The sequence below is a fragment of the Ctenopharyngodon idella genome, chromosome 21 (genome assembly GCF_019924925.1).
Source record: "Ctenopharyngodon idella isolate HZGC_01 chromosome 21, HZGC01, whole genome shotgun sequence".
Classification (NCBI taxonomy): Eukaryota; Metazoa; Chordata; class Actinopteri; order Cypriniformes; family Xenocyprididae; genus Ctenopharyngodon; species Ctenopharyngodon idella.
In genome coordinates, this window is record NC_067240.1 from 8,230,344 (window position 1) to 8,254,433 (window position 24,090).

The 24,090-nt window shown below is 37.5% G+C and overlaps 2 long non-coding RNA genes across 2 annotated transcripts in view; both read right to left on the minus strand.

Moving 5' to 3' along the window:
• Nucleotides 1–11,002: 11,002 nt before the first annotated feature.
• On the minus strand, nucleotides 11,003–18,065 carry LOC127503866 (uncharacterized). The gene is made up of 3 exons (XR_007927237.1): nucleotides 17,965–18,065; nucleotides 15,863–15,949; nucleotides 11,003–14,172 (listed from the first exon to the last, which is right to left on the minus strand). It is a non-coding gene; the product is annotated as an uncharacterized LOC127503866 (long non-coding RNA).
• Nucleotides 18,066–21,024: 2,959 nt separating this feature from the next.
• Nucleotides 21,025–24,090, minus strand: part of LOC127504269 (uncharacterized) — a 45,858-nt gene continuing 42,792 nt past the window's right edge. Inside the window, exons 4-5 of the long non-coding RNA XR_007927326.1 lie at nucleotides 21,338–21,478; nucleotides 21,025–21,200 (exon numbers count right to left, since the gene is read on the minus strand). This is a non-coding gene — a long non-coding RNA (uncharacterized LOC127504269). The remainder of the gene's footprint in view (nucleotides 21,201–21,337; nucleotides 21,479–24,090) is intronic.

The following is a 24,090-nucleotide window of genomic DNA, read 5'->3' on the forward strand; positions in this document are numbered from 1 at the left end:
CAGGCGGAGCAGACTGCGCCCCTCCGCCTCACCACAGCCAAGATCTGATGGCATGCGTCACTATTCTCTGTGTGTGTGTGCCTGTGTTTCTTCTCCACAGCTTTCAAATGAGGTGGAGGTAGATAAAGGGAGAGGGAAGAAGGAAGCATAAACACAAGAAACTCTGGGGGAAAAAAACAGCTCACACCTCTGTTAATTAAGAAACAGAGAGACTCAACCGATGAGAAGATCCAAGACAACAACGTGCCAGCCATTGGGTGACAAACATCTGAGGAGCTATTTTAAGGACGGATCAGAGTGGTGTTCCCTCCGAGTCGAGCGAGTAAGGGCCCATGACACATGCAATTAAAGTTTCCTCAGAAGAGGGAGAAACTTTTGTCTCCTTTGTAAGAGGATCTCTCTTAAGTTTGTTGAAAAGGGCCTTTTATTTTATTTGCCTTTCATCCTTATAACTCCGATAGCTAATGGGCGACCAAAAGAGCACCGAAATGTTTCAAAATGCATCTTGATAAGGCTCAATTATAGTAATGGAAGGTTGTGCGGTACAAATGTAGCTGGGCCTAATTATTGATTTTTTTTCTCTCAACATGTTCCTTTTAATTCATTCTGAGTGTGGATATATAACTAGACTTCTACATTTCCAGAAGAATATGTGCTATTTGCCCACACAAAACTCGTCAAATCAATACTGGGAGTTGAGGGTGGTTGCCAAGGCTTTGCTAAGGGGTTTTAGTATGTTGCTATGTGGTTTCTATGACATCCTAGGTGGTTGCTAATGTACGGCTGGGTGGTTGCTTACTCTAGATCAGGGATGGGCAAACTCGGTCCTGGAGGGCCACTGTCCTGCAGAGTTTAGCTCCAACCCTAACCAAACACACCTGAACCAGCTAATCAATTCATTCAGGATAGAAGGTTTATCAGGGTTGGAGCTAAACTGCTAAACAGGACAGTGGCCCTCCAGGACCGAGTTTGCCCACCCCTGCTCTAGATACAGCTTGGGTCCCGCCTTCAATGTAACCCTGCTGAAAAATCTTTATTGAACCGGCTTAAGCTTGTCAAGTTGGTCTTCCACCCTGACCAAGCTTGGGTTTAAGTTGGTTCATGCCTGACCAGAGGAAAAGTGCCCACAACTAAACCTAATTTCAGTAATTGAAATAAAGCTGAAGTAAAACAAATAAATATTAGAAAAAATAAATAAATAAATAAATAAACTTTGAAACTTTGACTGTCAAAAACTGGAAAAAAAAGTTCAGGTTTAAGTACTAAAATTAATACACTTAAAAAAAAAAAAAAAACAGTTAAAGTTAAAGTACTAAAATCACAAAACTAAAACTATAATTGAAATAACAAAATGCCCTGGAAAAAAGTTCAGGTTGAAGTACCAAAATTAATAAAGTAAAAAATAAAAATAAAAAAAATGCCCTGACAAAAACTAAAATTGAAATAAAAAAAAATGCCCTGGCAAAAACTGGAAAAAAAGGTTCAAGTTGAAGTACTCAAACAACAACAACAACAAAAAAACCTAAAACTACAATTGAAATAAAAATTCCCTGGCAAAAAAAGTTCAAGTTGAAGTACTCAAATTAAAAAACCAAAACTAAACAAAAAAACTAAAACTAAAATTGAAAAAAAGATAAATTAAAGCTATACAGAAATGTATAAAAATATAAATAAAAATAACAAAAGCGCATAATTACTTAAGCTAAATTTAAAATGAAAGCTGAAAATGTAAAAACAAAAGTTAATTCAAATATTTTAATAAATATTATAATAGTATATAAATAATACTAAAATAGCACTGGCTGGGAGACCAAGAAACCATGGTCATTTAAGACACTCACACACACAACTTATTGATCCACACTTATTGTATCCAAGAGATACAAGTTGAGAGTATTTTCAGAAAGGAAATAAAAAAATGGTTGTTTTATCATTGATGTTTGAAGTTTGTGTTTGCTGAGTTTCTGAACGTGATGTGAATTGCACTCCATTAATGATTTGTTCGTCCATTTTTTAAGATACCGAGGACCACAATGGAAATAAGCCGAAGGCTTTTTTGTGTATTTTATCCTCGACAATTTTGAAATGTGTATGAACTAGTCTTTTGAACTTTTATTTTGACAAATAAAAACAAACAAACACTGTATATACACACACAAAACCATGCTTAAAAAAACAGCCTAATTTGCTGGTTTGAGCAGATCTCCCAATCTGACAAACTGAAAAGTACCCAAAACCTCTCTAAAACCATCCAATCAGATCAGCCTGACCAGGTTGGGAGACCAGCAAACCAGTTTAGTTTTTCTATTAAGCAGGGAAACATATACACCAAGACAGTGGATAAAACAAAATTGGGGCAATGAATCTGCAGGGTAATTAATGATGATAAGTCCGATGAGTTATAATGATGTGTTTGCTGAAAGATAAACCTTCAAGTTAGTAACAAAGCATTTAGTGTGTGTGTGTGCGTGCTTATTTGGTACAGAAGAAATGGAGAAACAGAGAGGATGGGGTATGAGTAAAGATAGAAGACTAAAAATGATATCAGTGAACGTCTCGGGGGGCCAGCACAATGCCACCGTGATCGAGGATGACAGCTTCCTGTTTTTAATTGCCATGGTTGCTGTTGCTTAGCACCTGGGGGGACAGGAATGAGGCTAATACAGATAGTCTCTAATGAGTATTAATCTAATCATGCACAGACACAAATAGAGCCAACACTCGTAATCACGTAAACCCCCCCAAACCCTGACATTTAAGTGGGGGGTTATTAACGGATCTTAAAAATCATACTGCTAAAAAAAGTGTCCCTTTGAAATAGGGAGAGAAGAAAACAAGTTGAAAAATACAATATTTACCTAATGCAGTTCAAAAACATCCAATTATTGCAGGTTCATTAAACCGAGGCGAGAGAAAACGTCATAGGTATCGTGTGGGAGAGAAAAAAAGCTGAGTTTGGTTAAGTCAAGCCATAATCCAAAACATAAGTCACCAGAATGCCATCCTCAAATTCACCAGTGCAGTATCTAATCAAAGCGGGAGACATTTAGCATCCCATATTAAAAAATAAACAGCAATAGATATGAGGTATTCGGTGTCTGCGGCGGCCTTGCAGGTCTTTTCACATTTTCTGGCAGACTGTAAATATCCTTTCACAGCCACAATGATCTAACGGAACAGCGATCTCCAGCTTTGAGCGCAGCAGTGCATGCTGGGGTTTTTATTTCTTTATAAGTCTCATTTAGCCGCGTTGGTTTATTCATAACTTTCACTCTCTTGATTTTTATGAGAGGACAAAAAGCCAAACAACCAGGAGGAATAGCACCCCAAATACCCGCCGTGTGTTATTGAATTGTAAATAAACCAAGAAAAAGCCCATCATTCTGAAACAAGGGTGAGGAGAGCACTGGCTTCTGAAACCGAATGAATGTGAGCTCAATTTTTGACCTGTCAGGATTGTTTGTTGTGTTTTTTCACACTGTTAATTCATTTACAATGCAGATTGAGAGTCTGGTCATTAAGGTGCTGACTATACATGAGTAATGCACCGCATCTGTACCTGTTCCCGTGTCACAGAACTTTGGAAACGAGCCGCCTAATTATAGCGATTAGTATTTTGGAAGCAGTTCCGAGCCCACGGTCCGGCCTTAACAAATGAAGGCTGGGATTATCCAAACAAATAGGATGCCTGCCATCTTGTTTTACATGCCAACACTGTTAGAATCACAATGAAAGTGCTGGTATGTGTTTGTGATGCTTTTAAAATTCGGAAATTTGCAACAACGGTGACATTTGACCCTGATAAAAATTGTTAGATTTAAGGGCGCAGTCCGCCATTGAAGACTACCATTCACTCTAGGGTCAAAGGAAAATTTGTGCAGCAATATATTGATATATTTAAATACAGTATCCTGTGGTCTACTGTTTCATAATAGCATTTATATTTGAATAAATCTACCTGTACGGTTGCAAGTTTGGTGAACTCCAACTTGCAAATTCACACAGCCACAAGACATTAGACCAACACATGATCTAAAGGTCACAGTGAACAGTTATTTTAACATTCTGAATCAACAACAGGATATGATGTCACTCTAGGACTTTTTAATAAATAATAAATGACAAAAAATAAGCGGTTAAAAATGTTTAATTACACCAAAGTCATTCAATATGTGCAGTTTTCCTAAACAGTTTTCAAATGTATGAGTAGTCTATCTACTCAATAAAATTGTGGCAACAGATTACAAGCAATATTATTAATTAAATTCAACATATAAGAATTAAGTTAGAATTAACTAAATTAATTCTTTAAAAGTCAACCATTTAAATGAACAAACACCATTACAAAAACCACAAACTGACATAAAAAACAAAGTGTCAAACTGCCCAACTAAATGGAACACTGATCACCATAACGGTGACCAAACATTTTAAATACAATTAACATCAACATCTAAACATCTGTTAATTCATGTGTTTCTCTTTCCTTCAGTGATTCTGTTATCATCAGGTATCTACAATGTTGGCAATTAAAAATTAAGAGTTCTAAATTTATCTTTGACGTCTGTCTGTTATTCAGATATTTTTGTTTAAATTTTACTTGTTTTAAATGGTTGACATTTAAGGAATAATCTGATTAATTCTAACTCAATCCTATTTGTTAAATTTAATTAATAATATTGCTTGTAATCTGTTGCCAAAATTTTATGGAGTAGATAGAGCATATTACTTTTTACAGTGTAGATAGTCCCACCCCAAACTCACACTATTGGTTAAAGGGTACAAAACACACACAGTTTCTGCCAATCTCATGTTAATCTTGAGTACCTAGTACTACATCCTTCATATCTCCGAAAAGTCTTTAGTTTTATCATATTTATAAAAGATAGATATGCTGTAACGACTCTTTCTGAAAAAAGCCGAGCTTCTGGAGGCGTGCCGTGGGCAGAGCTAAAGAGTCACGAGCATGCGCAGCTTTTGTGTAGCGATCGTCTGCAAGCTGTGACATCATTATAAATAAAAAGGGAACAAAAACGTTCGTGTTCGATTGCCAACAAAACACAGACAGCTCTAGGTGATGTGTTGCCACGCTTATCAGGGAGACAAGGAATTCCGCCCTTTATTACGTAATACAGGGCCATACACTTTCCAAAACTTATCCGAATCTGCAAAGAGTGTATTTGGTGCAGATATACTCCGTCATACGTCCAGCTCGTGTTTTGAAACTTTGGCCATGTTTAGCATGAGAATGCAACTCTATAACAGTGTAAATAAGTCAGAATGCATGAAATAGCATTAGACCCCCCCTTTAAGCCATCCCTTACGAAAAAGAAGTTTATTCATGTGTGTTATTAGTGACACAATGCTTCTTGACGGAATTTTCCAGCGATCCATTTTTCCACTGTTATACTGTAGTGGACGCTATTATGCATCTTCTGAAAGAGTACAGAATCCCTGGATCAAAACACAGGCGAAGAAGAAGCAGAAACAAGAAGCACTGCTTACACACATGCGATCATCAAACATTACACAGCATATAAATCAAAACTGCCTACCATTACCGAATGAAATGTTGACCCTGGGAGAGGTATAGCATTGTGCAAGCTTAGGGGGTGTTGATGGACTCGATCTACTCAGTCTGTGTTGTTCATCATTCTGGATCAAAATCGCAACAAAACTTACAAGTATACTTGTAAGAAAACTATGCTACTAGTATTTAAATTGTAACAGTATACCTATAATTTCACTTGTAGTATAGTTACTGTACATTCGAAAAACGTAGTTGTAAACTAGTTGTGTACTCAAAGTTAACTACGTTTCACTTAAATTGTAATAATATTTCACAATATTACAGTTTTTACTGTATTTGTGATCAAATAAATGCAGCCTTGGTGAGTGTAAGAGATTTCTTTTAAAAACAAAATCTTACAGACTTTTTGAATGGTAGTGTTGCTACTTGTAGTGATCTTTACATATTATGCTAAAATAAGATAACATATTTTAACACAAAAACAATTACACACTTTAATGTATATTGGCACTGTTTTTTAACATATAATGAGATAACCTGGAACAAGGAACTTCATTTTTGTGCAGCCAACAACCTCAATCCATGGATGCTCCTATTAGCACTAACTGTTTAGCAGTTAGCAACTGCATCGTCACTTGTTTATTGCCTCTCATTTTGCTTCATTTCCGAATGTGCCATTTACCTCATATTAAAAAGATGCCTACCTCCCTTCCCCTGGCATGAAAGCTCACTTTTTCATCCTTACACCTCACCATCATGAGCGAGTGGCTAATTGGTAAAAACCACCACTAAAGAGGCTAATCTTAGCAGTGTTTAGCATGAAACAAAAGGCACCATTAGCGAATGATTGGTTAAAATAATAGTCACGTAAAGTGCCCAGCTTGCTTAACAGGTGTATTTATATTGATTGTGCAACCTCAATTTCCTGGAGTGAAAAGAAAGAAATAAACAATAATTGCTAGCGGGTTTCTTTAGCATTTGTCGCACAGGCAATTATTAAAAAGCACTTTAGCCATTCGGTTAAAAAGAAAATAGCACTTAGGACATCTGTTTGGTCACCACAATGGCCCCTATAAGGTTGGGATTATCTCTCAGATGAGTCTTGTCTATGCGTGTAGTTTCATTCCGTGGTCATTTCGGTGATGTGGACCATCCATTTGCCTCTTTTCATTTCCATAATTGTTTTCGGAGCGCGAGGCTGTCCCGCTCTTTGCCGAGGACTAGGTGTGGACTAATGGACGCTAGATTGGATTCTGCCTTTATACATGGTGAAATGATTTCTTCTTCATTCTCTGTGCTGGATCACGTCTCTCTTTTGGACTCATGAATAATGGATGGGTTTAAAGCGTTGCCCTGCCCAGGCTCTCTCTTATTGAAATCTGTGCTCAGAGAGGTGCTTATTTACTGAGACTGATCCCACATCATTTGTGTCAGTTTCTATGCTCCTCTGCTCTGGCTTTCTCACGGTTGGTCTCTCGCTCTCCCTATGCTGCCCTCCATCTCTTTCTGTGAGTCTCTTTCTGTTTATGACCCTATTCATTCCCTTACAGTCTCCTCATAGGCCTCTCTTGCTCATCTCTCTCTCTTATTAAAGAGCCACGAGTCTTTGAAATGTGTCCTATCTTTGGTAGCACTATTAAAACTGCATGAAATCAAAAGAGCTTTGTGGCTTTTAGTCCATTGCTGAGTTCGGAACCGCATACTAGCATACTACTCTTACTATTTCTGCATAGAAAGATATGATAAATGTAGTATGAGTGGTATACTAGTATGCGGTTCCAAATTCAGCACGTCTATAGCTTTGAAGCCTCTACTATACATACATATATATGACTATAAACCCTCATGTTGTGTGACTTTACTCTCTTTATGTTCAAAGTCAAATGATGTATGTGTAAAATAACAACAGTAGGCTAATTTCAAAATTGGACACTTTTTCTAAGTTTCTCTGACTAAATCAAACTGCATTTAAAAGCATGTAGCACATCATGACTCATGGCTCTAATGTTTTGCTATTTTAAAATAAGGGACAAGCCCTTCAGTATATATCTCACCACAACTTCCTGTTTTAATACATAAAAGAAAAAACTAGTAAAGCAATTTCTGTAATGCCGTCTTAAGCTGTTGCAACTAATAAGCTTTGTAAGCCTTGCATTGGATTTCTAAGCAAAATAAGTCAATACAAGTTGTCCCTTTCCACAGCAGCATGACGCACAATGAACGCTACAATTACCCTTTGCTCATTGTTGCTTTTCATAACCACATCCAGCGTTTTATGTGACAGTCCCTGCATTGTCTTCACTGAAGAGCCTCTGCATCGAAGCCTCACATGTCCTTTCTAATCATGCGACTGCGTATTTCATGCTCTACAAATATTTACCACACTGACTGAGCCATAAAAGCAGACCCCATATCAATGAATGGAACTAGTCTTGTTCCCCTGAGAAGCCATTGTTATCAAGTCACCTTCCTTGGGCATCTCCCCTTGAACTTTTAGTGTAAATGCACCACGCTAACCTGGGAATTATCTTCTGAAGAAATGTACCACAATACCACGAGTCCTATCTCTTCATGGCTGAAGCTTTTACTGCTTTTTTCTTCCTTTCTTTCATCTTGTCCCCTTCATTTTCCCTGGAAATAACAGCTTCCATTTAGTCTGCCCTGCTCTTATGCAGAGTCGATCAGACCCAGCCTTAATGAAATGCTGCTACCCAGAATCCCTCTCACTGGTGGAATCAGGACCCAGGGCCATTACTTGGCTGTCTTCGGGAAAAAGGCACATCTACATAAGTTATTTCATTATCTCCCTAGGCTGTGAAAGAGGTAGCGGCGTACTCACTCGCTCTATCTCTCCGCGTAGATTGCACCATAGGGAGGTCATTGGAAAGCCGGTGGAATTATCTGCAAAATAAGGGGAGGCATTCTTTAATGGTGTCCCAGTCCAAATATTTAAAATGATCACCTAAACTTCCATTCGGCTCTTCCATTTCGGCTGATAGAGCTCAAGTGAGTTTGTCTTCATCTTGCCAGCAGCTTACAGAAGAAATTGGTGCGAGTGTGTGTGTGTGTGTGTGTGTGTGTGTGTGTGTGTGTGTTTTGCACACTGCCAGCAAGAAAATAAGGAAAACTCTGCATTGCCTTTCTCTTGAGACTCGACCATAACAATATAATGGAAATCAGCAGTAGCCTGTTGTGAAATAAAAATAAATTAATAATGTACAAAATGGGACACATGGCAAAAACAATATTCGTAATCTTTATTTTTGTCTTGTTTTGGGGATGTTTTTGTTTGGAAAAAACATAACATTTACTGCATAAGATGTTAAGACTTGTTTTCAGAGAATATCGCTTGAACTAAATTTTTAAAAAGTAAATTTTTTTGTACTCCATTGCCAAATTGTTTTGTTTTGTTTTGTTTTTTTAATAAGCATAAATCTGACCAAATTTACCAAGGTTTATAAACTAAAACAGATTGACTCTCAAATTAGTTTTTTTTAAATGTTTCAATAGTTTTTATTGGAAAACAAGACAAAAATATTGAATGAGATGTGATGTTTTAAAAAGTTGTCAACTTCAGGCAAAGTCTTAAAAACGCAAAGCTCATGGGACGAGGTGATAAAAAAACATTGCAAGATGCAGAATAATGTATCAAAATATATCAAATGACCAAAATATCGCAAATATTCAGGGTGATTGTAATTTTGCCATTGAGATGAATTGGAAAAAGTGCCCCAATCAGCCTGATTTCACCCTATCTATACTTTTTTTTTTTTTTTTGCAAAGGCAATTTGAAGTCTAAAAGAAATTATCTTGAAATGTTTTATTGAAAGTGGTGATTTTTATTTTTTTATTTTTACAAAAGTCAGTGGTGGAGCTTTTAAGTGTCGAAGATTATGCCCGGTTTAGACTACACAATATTTTTGTCGGTTACGATAGTCACTGTGTCAGATTATGCGATTTTGACTCCTAAAATCTTGTAGTGTCGTGGACAAGAAACATGTTGCTACCCGACCATTCATCGCTTGCCGTCTTTAACGACATGCGTGCTGTCATCGAGAAGGCGGGACTATCGACTGACAGAAGGTACCGTGAGCGTAAACAAACAATCGCTACCGAACTGAGTATTTTGCTCTCTTGTCGTCAGAAAAGCCCAAAAAAGAAAGAAAACCTGACAGTGGACACATATCTGGATTGCATGAAGAGGACAGTATGTACCCCATAGATGCAACGGGAGGATGCAAGAAAAGAAAATGAGGATGGGGTAATCAAAGGAAAACTTTTTTATTGGAATATTCTTGATCCCTCGAGCGTCAGTTTAAAGCGTCATCAGCTGCGCTCGAGCCTCGAGTGATCTTATGTTATTGAAGTTTGACATCTAATACTAATAGTATTAATCTATTAACAATTAATAATTAACATAATAGAAACTAATAGTAAATGTCTATGCACCTGTGCGTCGTTGCTCATAGCTCCTCAGGAAGCTTTCTCACTCCTTGTTCCTCACCTCCTCGCGGTGCATTTATAGAACTGAAATGGCATTTATAGAATTAAAATGGTGTTCGAAATTTTATTTGATCGGTTTCCAGGTCACAGGCTGGAGGATTGAAGAAATGAGGAGGCATCCATTGGAGTATTGAAAAGCACCGAGGGATGAGGGAGAAGGGCTTCCAGAAGCCGTGGCAAATATGCTCCAAATAAAGCTCTCAGAAAGAAGTATCTTTTAGAAAATGACTTATCATGATAGGAAAATGACTCATCGCGAGAGTTTTATTCGCATAACATCTGTTAATGGAAACGCTGTCATTGCGCAATAGTTTTTTATCGCCATTTAGAAAATATCGCAAAAGTTTTGCACGAATCTGTAATGGAAACGCGACTATTGTCTCTCTTTCATTTCGGCATGTTTGAAAGCATGTACCAAGGCGCTTCTGTGCTCCTATTGGCCAGTGTCACACATGTGATGGAACAATTAAACAATTAAACATGCTAGTCTTTCTGTTGTGACGTTATGAAGTGTTGCAGACTCGACATCGGTTGTCGTCCAATATGACACACTACACAATTTGAAATGATCAAATCTTGCGTCCTGACACTCATTGTTTAGGAATCAAGCAGTTTGTGCCAAAATCAGGCTAAAATTGTGTAGTCCGAACTGGGCATTAGAAAGTTCATCACACTGACAGTCTAACAGCATGATATATTTCGACACTCTTTGAGAAGATACATCTCCAAATTTCCCCTTTTAAAAGCACCACCACACACACACACACACACACAAATCAAAGCTAAATCCAAAACTACAAGAAAACCTCGACAAGCTAATCAACTAGTCAGCCTCCAGACTCAATAGTACTTCGCTAATAAAACTACAACATGAAATGGTGATCAAAATACCATTTCTGAAGTGTTTAGTCATAGCTAAATCTCTCCAGGAGGATTGAGCCAAGCACAGAGCTAAAAGACAATCCTCCTGGTAGCAGAGAGAAACAGCATGTTTTGCACTACGGAGCGTGGAGGCTGGCTCCGCGCTGCAGTTGGCTTTACAGATAAGTGAGAACAGACCCATCAGATACCAACTGCCAAGAGCAAGTTCTGCCGTGAAGCTGGCACTTTCTACATGTACGCCTGAGGAAAGACATAGAAGGCACAACCTATGCAAATGAGGATTCATTAGTCAGTGTATGGGGAAGTGTTTGTGTATGTAGAACAAGCAAAGGGTTTGTACCGAGGTAAACGCATGCACGAGTGGGTGATCTTTCTTGCCTGAGCGAGCCTGTGCATCCTCGCATGCGTACGTCTTCCATTTCCTCTGATCTGTGACCATTCCCTTTGATTCGGACACGGTGATCCGGCTTAAACGTGAAGCAAACACAGGATTAGGCCTCAGCCGCGCAGATAACGCGCTGATCAAAGTGCCCTCTGAGCGCCTACAGAGGGAGCGAAAATATGTTAAAGAAAACAGCGGGCTCGCCTCAATCCGCATTTTATCTCCACTCAGACAGGTGGAGATCACCCCCACCCCCTTCATTCCAGAACTTTCGGTGGCTGGCGGAGAATATACTTCCGCAATCAATCTTTTTATGCCAACTCTCTGGCAGCTCGAGATGAAACAAAACCAATGTGATTTCTGATGAGCTTCTATTTTAGCCTTGTTGTCTTTGCTTTTCTCACACTCTCTGAAACGTGGAATCGCACGTTCGACTGTGTTACACGGCCCTGTACAGTACAGACTGCAGTTCCTGCTGGGTGGTTTATTTCAAGACGTGCCGCTAACAGCTCTTGTCATCTTTTCTATCTCTACTCATATGGTTCTGGAGGGGGGTCTTGGCCCAGGCCCAAAATTGCACACTTTACTGTGGACAAGTGTCCTGTGGCACTCATTTGTCTGTATATTTCGTTATTTTATGACTCAAAAGGGTTTTGTGTGCCTGCAATGGAAGCCTGTACTGGTGTGAACTAACAGCTGTTTCGCTAATCGATTCATTTTTCAATTATTTCTTAATTTTTTTTTTTTTTTATTTTTTTTAAGTGCGTTATTCCACATCTTGCCAAGTGCTTTACTTCAAATAAAGTGCAAAATGAAGCCTATGAAAAACAAGTGAAAATGTATGAATGTTAAAAAGAATAATTTAAACCTTAATTCAAGTTCTGTCAAAAAATATTACATCAAAGTGAATAAGTGCGCTCCCTTTCTCAGTGGCATTCTGTTAGATAGATACGAATGCGCGCACATGCTCCACAAAGTCTTTGAAATTTAACATTGACTCGTTTGCCATGAGGACAAGCAGTTTTGTGAAATGGAAATACTTGCGTGACTTCAAATGTATAATATTTACTGTTGGGAAACTGTGGAAAAACACCTATAAAACATAATAAAAAGCATAAGCACCTCTGTCAAAGCACTAGGTGCATCAACCTGGCCGTATAAAAATAAATTCTTATGAACTTCTTCTTATGAACTTCTTCCTAAGAGCTCATATGGTTGGACTTTTTGGGTCATGGACTTTTTCCCTCTGCAGATTGCTGTGGCTATGGAAGTTTTTAAAGATTTCTCTTCTACAGAAATGCAGTTTTTCAATAGCGTACTATGTACAAAGACCCAACTAACTGACAATGAAATTCATTTTCATTTTTTATCAACCTGTTCCCAACAGTCTATGTGACATTGCGTCACCAAAGTGAATTCTGAAGTGGACCGCAAGGGTTTTGTACCCTTCAGGGTCCTTGATGATTCATTCCAGGAGGTCGCTGATTGAATGACAATACTTTAACTGATTTATCCCTAAGCATCAAACTGCATGAACAGACAAGAGTCTAAATCAAGGGTTGACGCAACCAAATGAGTCAGACTGTGCTTACAACTGTTTTAAAGGGGTCCTTGATTATGATTTCACTTTTTCAACTTTAGTTAGTGTGTAATGTTGCTGTTTGAGCATAAACATCATCTGCAAAGTTATGATGCTCAAATTTCAATGCAAAGGGAGATTTTTTTTTTTACAGAAATCACTTTTTAAGGACTATAACAAGCGGCTGGTAGGGACTACACTGAGCTTCTTCCTGGGTTGGTGACATCACAAACCCCAAAATTTACATAAACCCTGCACCCGGGAACACGCAGAAGAGTTTTTGTAGAGTGTTGTTACCATGCTGTCATTTTACGCCGGACTGCTTCACAAACGAAGGTTAATTCAACGCTGGATTTGCACAAAAGATTAACATGACGGCACATGCTAGTCGATGACTACATAAATTTATCCAATAACCATTCTGAAATGTCCAGATTCATTCTAAATTCATTCTCTCTAACAGTGTCCGACTCTGATTTGAACAATGTAAGGCTGAACACCGTTACTGACAATAATCATTTTGGCTGCGTGAGATTCTCCAGCTTTGTTGTTGTTGAGCAACCGAAGCGCGAGCTGTTAAAGCTCCACCCACTTTTAGGAAAGCGGGCCGGGAGCAGCAGCTTCTTTACATTTAAAGGGACACACACAAAAATGGTGTGTTTTTGCTCACACCCAAATGGGGCAAATTTGACAAGCTATAATAAATGATCTGTGGGGTATTTGGGGCAGAAAGTTCACAGACTCATTCTGGGGACACCAGAGACTTATATTACATCTTGTAAAAGGGGAATTATAGGTTCCCTTTAAAAGGACAGTTCGCCCAAAAATGTCACTTTTTACTCATGTGGAAAAAAGGCAGGATATTCTTCAAAAAATAATCTTTGTGTTTAGAAAGACATTAGAGTGAGTAACTGATGACAGAATGTCCATTTTAGGAGAACTATCATGTTAAAATACATTTTAACCAACCATACGGTCAGACTTCCAGGGCATGACATGGGCAGTCCTTTCTCCACCTCGCTGATTGATGTGTCCACCGTTGATGTATACTAGTCCTCATTTATGCTGGTCGAGTCAAGCCTAATTAAAATATTTCCTTCGCACAGCTCAAACGCGTTTGTCGATGTGGAGATGAAGTGGTGCGTGACGACATGCTCTGCAAGTGCTTGTGACGTCTTGACAGGGAGCCTTGGATCCATCCATGCAATGCTAACTTTCACTGAGTTCTTTGATTTCAGTACTTCTTGGAGCAGTGGCAAGAAGCTCAGCTAAAAATCAACTCCGATCTGCATCAACCTAGACAGAGTTTTAACAAGAGAGAGGTCTGAGATTTAAATCATCCTGGTGATATTATATATATTACAATAATCTTTGTTATATTGTACATTTGCATTACATTATATCAACAACTACATCATGATTATATAAAGGTTCAGACTGTCTATTCTTTGTCCCAGTCTTGGACTTTATATTTGCATGTTTTACTGTTGATATTGTTTAGAAAACTGCTGCCATTTTACTTCAATTCTTTGTTCTGTTTCTTTTCACCTGTTCCTTAAAAGTACTATTTATTTCTTCTGGTGTAAAACTAAAATGACCGAGTAGACCTTTAAACAAAGATGAAAACTTCAGAGTTTGCCAAAGGGAGGGTATTCATGAGAGATCATGGGGTCTAGAGATATAAAAACTTGGATGTTTTGTAGAAAACAAAAACATACTGTAACATTTCAACTAGTCTGAACCTCAAATGACACACATACAAACTGCTCACAGTCTGTGCACTGAATGTCCAATGCATTTTGCACACGAAACTTGAAGACACTTGTAAAAAAAAAAAAAAAAAAAAAAAATCACAAGCTCCTATCAGAATGCACAGGTTTTATCAGTCAGTCTGATAACAAAATTGTGTTCGTAAGAAAGCGTTTGGCAGGTTAGGTAAATTTACTAAAGTTTGCCAGGTTAGTGGTATGAGAGATTAATCTCTGGTTTTATGAGGTAATCACAACATGTCGCTAAATAAAACCTTCACAAAATATCATGCAACAACAAAACAAACTCTAATTGGTCAATGTGCATCAGTGGGCGGTTCTTAGCAAGAATAAGCTACAGTGAGGAATAGACTTTATGCCAAGTAAAAATTCTGGCCAAATGAGACTGCATTTCCACTAAACTTTGATAAACCACAAGAGAGCAAGAATCATTTGAAATCTTACCGGAAGCAAAGCCCACAAACATTGTTTATCACCATAATAATCAGAGGAGCTGTATATTTATAACTATATTCAATGCTGGTCACAGCTTTCTCTTTCTGAACAATTCAGTTCTCATTATAAGCAATATGAGACAAAAGCTGGAGACACGGAGAAATCGAGGGAGAGAGAGAGTGGCCACTGTGTGATATCTTGGGCTGCAGAGCCACTTAGCAGACAGAGAGGGAATAGCAGAAGCTGAATCAGAAGAAAGATGGAGGTGATCATCATTTTGGGACCCCAGTTTTCTTAGAGGTGATTTTTTTGTTTATACTGTACCTGTCTTTTGTTGCTCAAAGTAAAACTGTCAGGATGGATATCAGGATGGAAAGAAAATGAGATGCTTGTTTGATTATCGCTAAACTTATCAAATACATCCCAAAGAAAGTGTATTAAGAAAGACTAGCAGTCATTATTACCTTCCCTTCCCAACTTTCTATATTTATTACCCCACTATTCTAATCAGTCCTGCAATGCTGCCTTCAGATGAATCACCGAATCCTAATTCCACAAAATAAACCTAAAGCAAGCATCACTATTATTATGATTTGTTCTTATTATTATCATTCTGCACAAAAACTTGGTGCTGTTTTGTGCTACGGAGATGAATGATACCTAAAATCATGTGTGCTTATTGAGGAGAGGTGTGCTATTGCTTTTTGAAATGTTCAGATTTATGGTTCTCATAAAATGCGCAAAAATATCTCATAGATTTATACATAAAAGAGGCCACTCACACATCTAGGGATCAGAACAACAGAGCAGGGGTCTTCAACAAGTGGTCCATAGTGATGCTGGGGGGAATCTGCCAGTTCTTTTTATATCTTAAACAAATTTTGGGTGAAAAATGAAAATGTGTTAAACAAAAATACAATGTTAATTTTTTTTTTTTTTTTTTTTTTTCACATTGTTAGAAAAAAATCAAATCTTCTTCTTTTGAACTATATTCATCAAAGAATGCTGAAAAAAAAATCTCAATATTTTGTTGAATTTTTTTAAACATTTATAATAAGAAGAAATGTTACTTGAGCAACAAATCAGCATATTAGAATGATTTCTGAAGGATCATGTGACACTGAAGACTGGAGTAATGATGCTGAAAATTCAGCTTTTCAATAACAGAAATAAACCAAATTTTAAAATATATTAAAATAGAAAACAGTTATTTTAAATTGCAATAATATTTTACAATATTCCTAATTTTACTGTATTTTTATCAAAATAAATGCAGAATTGGTGAGTCTTCTTTCAAAAACATTAAAAAACCCAACCCCAAACATTTGAAAAGTAGTGTACATATACTGAACTCCTTATTGGACAATATGTCTGGCTTGGTGTGTCAACCAACCAGCTTTTTTTTTTTTTCCTACTCAAATGGTTATGAGCTAGTCTTGATCACTTAACGTTACAACGACAATCATTTTAGCAATCAAGGCCCAACCACCACTTGGCATTTACAGATCTCAGTTAGGACCCCTCCTCCAAGCCCCTCAACTATATTTCTGACCTGGTTTGCTTACAAATTGAGCGCTGACTCAACCAGATGAGTCAGACTGTGCAACAGCACAGTGTATTTATTTGTGACTGCTGCTGCGCTGCAGGGGCGATGCAGAGAGGTTGAGAACGTGGGCGTTGTTTGTGCGTATTTGTTTATTATTCATAATCACTCTGTCCCACAGAGTCGTTCATGGGTACCATACTCCACGAGGGCATGTACTACTGGTCAGGAGAGGACGTGACCCTGACAGCACTCTCTAAATTAGGAATCAATAGGATCAAATTAACAATCAGCCGGACAAGGGAAAATGAAGTCTTGCAGTGGAGATTTGTTTTACTGCCTACATGATCAATCGCAACCCTAATGTCATTCCAAACCTACGTGACTTTCTTTCTTCCGTGAAACACAAAAGGAGAAAGTTTGGGAGAATATCTTTTATATATAATATAAGCAGTCCATAGACTCATTCGGTATATGAAGGCATATGATAGATTTGGAAAAAGACGCTATTCACTGTTTAAGTCGCTATTCACTGAAAATCTTGCAGGCCAGTGAAAAAAAACGTTCTCAAATCTCAAAAATTCTTGGAATCAGGAGTTCAAATCGTTTCAGAAATTTAGAATAGAACTACATGTTTGTTTAGGTAGCAACATTCTGAAACATCAGACGGGTGTCAGATGGGTTGCAGGTTTGATCTTGATATCTTCTTTAACTTTCTTTGCATGTTCTTGAGAAAGTAACAATTCCTGAATGAATAATTATTTTGAGACAAAATGAGCATGTTTACATGCACACCAGTAAGCTGATAACTAACAAATATCAGGTTATGGAAATAACCAGTTTTCCCCGTTTACATGCAAACCAGTAAACTGACAACGCAAGTAAACCGCATTTACAACTTTATTAATAAATCGGGTTATTTTCCTGTAATGGCGTCAAAAATAATAATTTGCGTATCTGACTCTGAGTATTTCATATGTTATATCAGTTGTGATGTTAAATAAAGCTTGCAACATGTCAGCGAGAAACTTACGGCTCATATAGGCTATTATTTTCTCATGCAGTAACAGATGCAGCATTTTGACTGAACCACTTCTACTTCTGCCGCACGAGAGATGAGAACACATTTTTACAATTTTCTGGGTCTTGAAAGAGTCTGCGTTTGCGGTATATTTCCTTCTTCCCTTCCTGCAAAATGCTCACTCTGTCTGGATGCGTTTAAATCTGCACTAAGGACATGTTTCTGTCATGTATCACACATGCGCACTTCAATAAGCCGACAAAAAGAAGGTTAAAGGGATAGTTCACCCAAAAATGAAATTTTTATGTTTATCTGCTTACCCCCAGGGCATCCAAGATGTAGGTTTCTTCAGTAGAACACAAATGATGAATTTTAACTCCAACCGTCAGTGGTATAATGCATGTCAATGGGAACACAATCTATGAGAGTAAAAAAAACAAGCACAGACAAATCCAAATTAAATCCTGCAGCTCGTGACAGCACATTGATGTCCTAAGACACGAAACGATCGGTTTGTGCGAGAAAACGAACAATATTTATATCATTTTTTACCTCTAATACACCACTATGTCCAACTGCCTTGAGCGCACGCACGGCATCCGGTGCGTGAGGTGTGTACGCGCTCTGGCGTAGTTTAAAGGATTAGTCCACCTTCAAATAAAATTTTCCTGATAATTTACTCACAAATCATCATTTGTGTTCTACTGAAGAAACAAAGTCACCTACATCTTGGATGCCCTGGGGGTAAGTAGATAAACATAACATTTTCATTTTTGGGTGAACTATCCCTTTAATGCATTTACATGCCACACAAAATTGGGGTAAGAGCCAAAAAACTACCTGTTCCGACCGGTTTATGCTTAAGCCGTTTATGTCCTTACTCCGATAAAAGAAAATGTGTTACCGCGTTTACATGACTACGTTTGTTATCGGCTTATTAAGAAAAATCGGCTTAAGAATGTGCATGTAAATGCTCTCAATGAATCAGTTTATCCAGTTCACAAACTTCACATTCATTTACTAATCAGCTCATTGGGTTTTCTGATTCAGTCATCCAATTGTGGTAGTTTTGACATGTTCCTTTCAAAAAGCTATCCAGAAAACCTGGAAATATAGTGCATGAGTCATATGAACAATTTTATGGTGTTTTTTTGGTCATTCATTTGAGTCCCAGTCCTCATTCTCTTTCATTTCAATAAGAAGAGCTGCATGAAGAAATCATGAACATTGAAAGTCCATGAAAAAGCCCTTAGCTGAGAGATGTCAAAGCAAAAACAGCATCAGACTGCACAGTACTAGACAAAACTTGGAGACGGATCTGCAGTAACCGCAAAGCCATGAGAACAATCTCTACTGATGGCTTTGAAAGCCATTAACTGCTGCCTTTCCATCCAGAGAGGAAGTTAAGATGGTGCTTTAAATAAAATATACAACCCATTCTTCAACAACTAGTTAAGTAAATTTATACAGAGGCCCAAAGGCTTCTGCGATTTGTAATGCGAAGTCTATTTAAGGCTGAATGCATGGTCTCGCTGCGGACGCCATTAACAGATTCCCAGGCCGTTTGAACAGCAGCTGATGTGTATGTATAGATGGGACTCAAGCAGATAACTCACGTTTACTGTCCGGCCCACACTATTACAGAGCTGCGCAGGGAACGCACCCGAGGACGAGAACGAATGTTGAATCAATATATAGGAGAATAATATGTCTAAGGGAGGAGATGAGTACAGAATGGCATTTCATTACAGATCGATGCAAGAGTGCTTTTCATTGCCTTGATGCTATAGAACGTCCCACTGGGTCCACAGAACCAGACCAGCTCCCTTTCGCTACAATGAATGCAGAATGCAGTGATGCTATGGACAGACTGTTGTGGGGATGTTTATGTATTGAATAAGTATCACAAAGCAACTTGCCCTTAAAAAATTAGCCATAAATCTATGATTTTGTTAAAATGTTACTATTAAGTTAGTAAATGTTATTAAAATTAAACTCTTGAAACTTGGTGTTAGCCACACTGTCATAAAAACAGAAACAAAATTATTCTTAAATATTGTGGTATAATATTAATTAATTGCAATAAATATAATAATTTAAATTTAATATTTATATATATACACACATTTATTCATCAAGAAAACATTTAAATTGATCAAAACAAAAGTGATTGAGTGTGTGTACATGGTAAATTTACGGAATGTTACAAACAAATTAAATAAGATAAAAAACCCATCTAAATTACATTTATTTTCACATTAAAAATCACAACACACAGTTTAGCACTTTTAAATATGACAATTTATATTAAATTAATAACCTAATATTTATATAAATGTACTTGGATTTATTATATAGTAGGGGTGTAATGGTACATGTATTCGTCCCGAACCGTCAAGGTATGGACGTCACAGTTCAGTGCATACAGTCAGACAACGAATACAATCAGTCACAGGCGATCCACACTCCAATCCAGAAGGGGGCGAGCGCGATAATGCAATGCTGTTTGCTAACCGCCACAATAGGAAAAAGCACAGAAGAAGAAGAACAGACGATCTTGTTTACGTGTAATTTCTCACAACCAGTGTTTCAACCACGGAAAGACATCAATAAAACAGCCTGAGAATAATATCTCACAAAGCATTACATTTACTTCAGGGAAGTCATTTAGTGTCCACAGCATGTTAGTTCACTAGAGAAATGAACTCTAGAGGGGAGCACTTCACTAAATATATGCACTATATTAGCTTATATATTAATTATATTTACTTTACCTGTTAGTAATGTCTTAATTATTTAATATGTTTCAATAAATTTGTCATGAAAACAAGTTATGACAGTAACTGTGTAAATTATCATATTTCAAAAATGAATTGGAGTAGAAAAATAATTGAAAAATATTTATAATTATGATATATATTTATAATTATAATTATGTGCAATTTACATGTTTTGATGTAAGTGTTTATAGTGTTATTATATCTAAAAATAAATAGCAACTCATTTTAATAGTTTGGGCTCTGTTGTTAATTGTAACCTTTAATATTATAGTAATGTGCAAGAAAGGGCTCCCTATATTTAGCTTACAGCATTCGCTGATATAGATTTTTTTATAGATAGATTAAATAGAAAATGTTAATTATAATTGAAATTATATAAAAAGAGAGACACAATTTGTTCAATAAACCACTGTTAAAGAAAAAAAAGAAGAATTTTATGTTAAGTTTTCAATACCTGACGATGACCGAGGTACGTACCAAAGCATCATGTTTGTGTACCATTACACCACTACTATATAGGCTACACATGCATACTAAACAAAAGCATGGTAACGTTTATTGTATTTATTTACAAAAGTATATTATATCATACCTCAAACTTCTATAATAAGCCCTACTGGAGTCTGTGTGTGATGATGTTACAGGCAGTGGCGCAGTGAAAATCCGCAAATTAATGTTCCGAAGTGAACTTCAAGTAGTAGAAAGTAGTGAACACTGTGTAGGGACCCTGTCAATCGGAAAGCAGTTCATGGTGCTCTCTCTCTCTCGCTGATGATCTGAAACAGGTGTGTTAAATAAGAGAGACATACAAAATATGATCATTTTGACTGACATGTTCAGATCATTTGTTTCTTGCTTGGTGTGTGTTCTCCTCAGCTTTCCGCTGCTGTTTCAGAGGTGCTTTTCTTCCTACCTTGCTTTAATTACACGCTCAGGCCCTCCTGCCTTCTCAACCCCTGCCAAGCCTCTCTTTCTCCCCCCATAGCCTCCAGGCGATGGAATGGTCCACAGTTATGAAGCTTCCTCCTTTACCAGCCTCTCTCATCGCCTTGGCCTGGTACAATGAGAACGACAGATAAGAGTTTTCATTATCTGGCCTCTCTCTTGGGACTCTCCCCACTCTATCTCTTCTTCTCTTTCTCTCTCTATCAGACTCAAAGGGCTTTTTAAATAGGGAGACAGTCCAGTTGATGGCCATAGCATCTTTTTGTCTTTTGTTTTGATTTCCCACTCCCTTCATTTCTTTTCCCCCCCCCAAACAATCACAGCAAGAGGGCCTCTAAAGTCCATTGCTTGTTCTCCCTCGTTCTCTTTCTAATTTTTATCCTGCTTTTCCTTTCCATTTTCAACAAAGTGGTGAACGTGCGAGTGTGATAACTGCACGCAAAATGGACAACTCCCCTGTTTCTGCTCCTTTGAAATTCACTCCATTGTCTGGGCCGTGGAGTGATAAAGCCAAAGCAAAGGCAGCCTCTCTTATCTCGCTCTCTCAGTGAAAGGGACTTTCCTCCATCGCCACGGTTGTTGCGCATGTTTGTTGTACGTGCGACGCTACGTGAGGATAATAGCCTCAGACAATGTCTCTCTATTCAAAAGACTGTTCGGACCAGGCTCCACGTCTCCCGCTTTGAAACGGCCTGTCCTCGCTCTAAGAGCAAACAGACAATCAATCGCAGCCAACCTTATTGCAAGCATTTTGTCTAATCAAGGTATTAGAATAATAATGGGAGGCTTGTTTCTGAGAAGTTTATTGAATTCGATAACGACAGCAGGCGAGTTGGCTCAGGATGGTGAAGGTGGCATCTGCTGTCAGTTTAGTTGGCCTTTTTGTCATTGATGTGACAAAAATAGAGCCTTCTGCCATGAAATGCTTCTCGGAAATTTGCATCATTGGAAAAAAATGTCAAGAAGGTTGTGCAATACTGGGTAAGTAAGTGACCACCTACTTTTAGCAGTATTTTTTGAATTCATTTTCTCCATAGGAAATAAAAATATGTTCAACTAACCAATGAAACAAACCAACCAGTTGCAGGATTAATCTCAACAAATTTGAAACAAAAAATTACATAAAAATGTAGAAAAAAAGACCAAGATACAAGACTAAATTAAATGAATTTAAGAAGAAATCAACTACTCATCCCATAAAGCACTGTGAATTATGCAATTGAATCCAAAATAATGGTACTACTTATTTAAAGTCATTAAATATAAATATAAAAAGCAATATATTTTAAATGCCCCACTAATAAATAACTGTTATTTAAATAACTTATAGTTTGCTAATGGGACAGAAATTAAATACAGTATTTCACCTTTACATTTATTGCAAAGTATTTAAAAAATATATAATTATAATACACACACACACATATATATATATACACACAGTATCTCACAGAAGTGAGTACACCCCTCACATTTTTGTAAATATTTTTATTGTATCTTTTCATGTGACAACACTGAAGAAATGACACTTTGCTACAATGTAATGTAGTGAGTGTACAGCTTGTATAACAGTGTAAATTTGCTGTCCCCTCAAAATAACTCAACACACGCGGGAGCGGAATAATTCTATCGTCTTTGTGAGCTGGGTTTGCTAATGCTAACACTAGCGATGCACCTTGCGCTTCTCCGGCTACGCGTCAGTTTACGTTCTGAGATAATGCTGACATCTAGCGGTTGGGTTTTATACAGTCTGTGGTTTAAACCGAACACAAAGCCACGAATCTTGGATGTAAGCAAGTAAATAAATAAATATTGATACAGTGTTTTTGAGAATCGATACAGTATCGCCAAACATAATATCACGATATTCACGTGTATCGATATTTTCTTACACCCCTAGATACTGTAGCTATATATAAGTAGTAGTAGTAGTATAGGGAAAACTGAATAGATTACGCAATTCACAATGCTTTATGGATTGAGCAGCTGCTTCTGAGCTCATGTTGTGGATCTTTCTTCAGGAAAATGTATTTTTTCTGGTGTACATTTTTTAAAACTGAAATCACACTGACATGTGGCTCTTAGAAAAGCTTAACAACACTCATGGTAGGTCTGTCTTGAAAGGTTATGTTATCATCAAAGTCAGTCTCTCTACGGAGAAAATCAATGAACGCAACCCTACCGTAGAGCCCTATTGCATGATACTCTTCAGTTCGACATACTGTAGATAGTCATTCAGCTATCAGTTCAACATTTAAAAAAAAAAAAAAAAAAAGGTTTGATTATGACTGGAATATCTAAAGTTCCAAGAAATCCCATTTTAGTATCTGAGGGTCTCTGTTTATTCTGGTACACTGGCTTTAATGGAATACTCAGTGATCCCTGAAAGAATGTTCGAGAATTCATCCGAAGCACAACAGCAAACAGTGAGAGATAACAACATACTGTATGTGAACTTCAAATGAGCTGAGCTCCGCTGGAGATGGTCACGTGAGCAACCTTCTGTCATTAATTTCATGTTTGAAAATGTCTCAGTGGCAAATGAGAGACGTCTTCAGCCCTATCATTACATCCGGATATACAGAGGAGTGTCAGATTTTGTCATTTATTAGCGTCTGAGCTGATTCCATCAGACAAATGTTATATTATGGAATCAGCTCTAAATTATTAGGCCTTCAATCGTTTCCAGAAAGCTGAGAGCATGAGGTGATTAAGAACAAT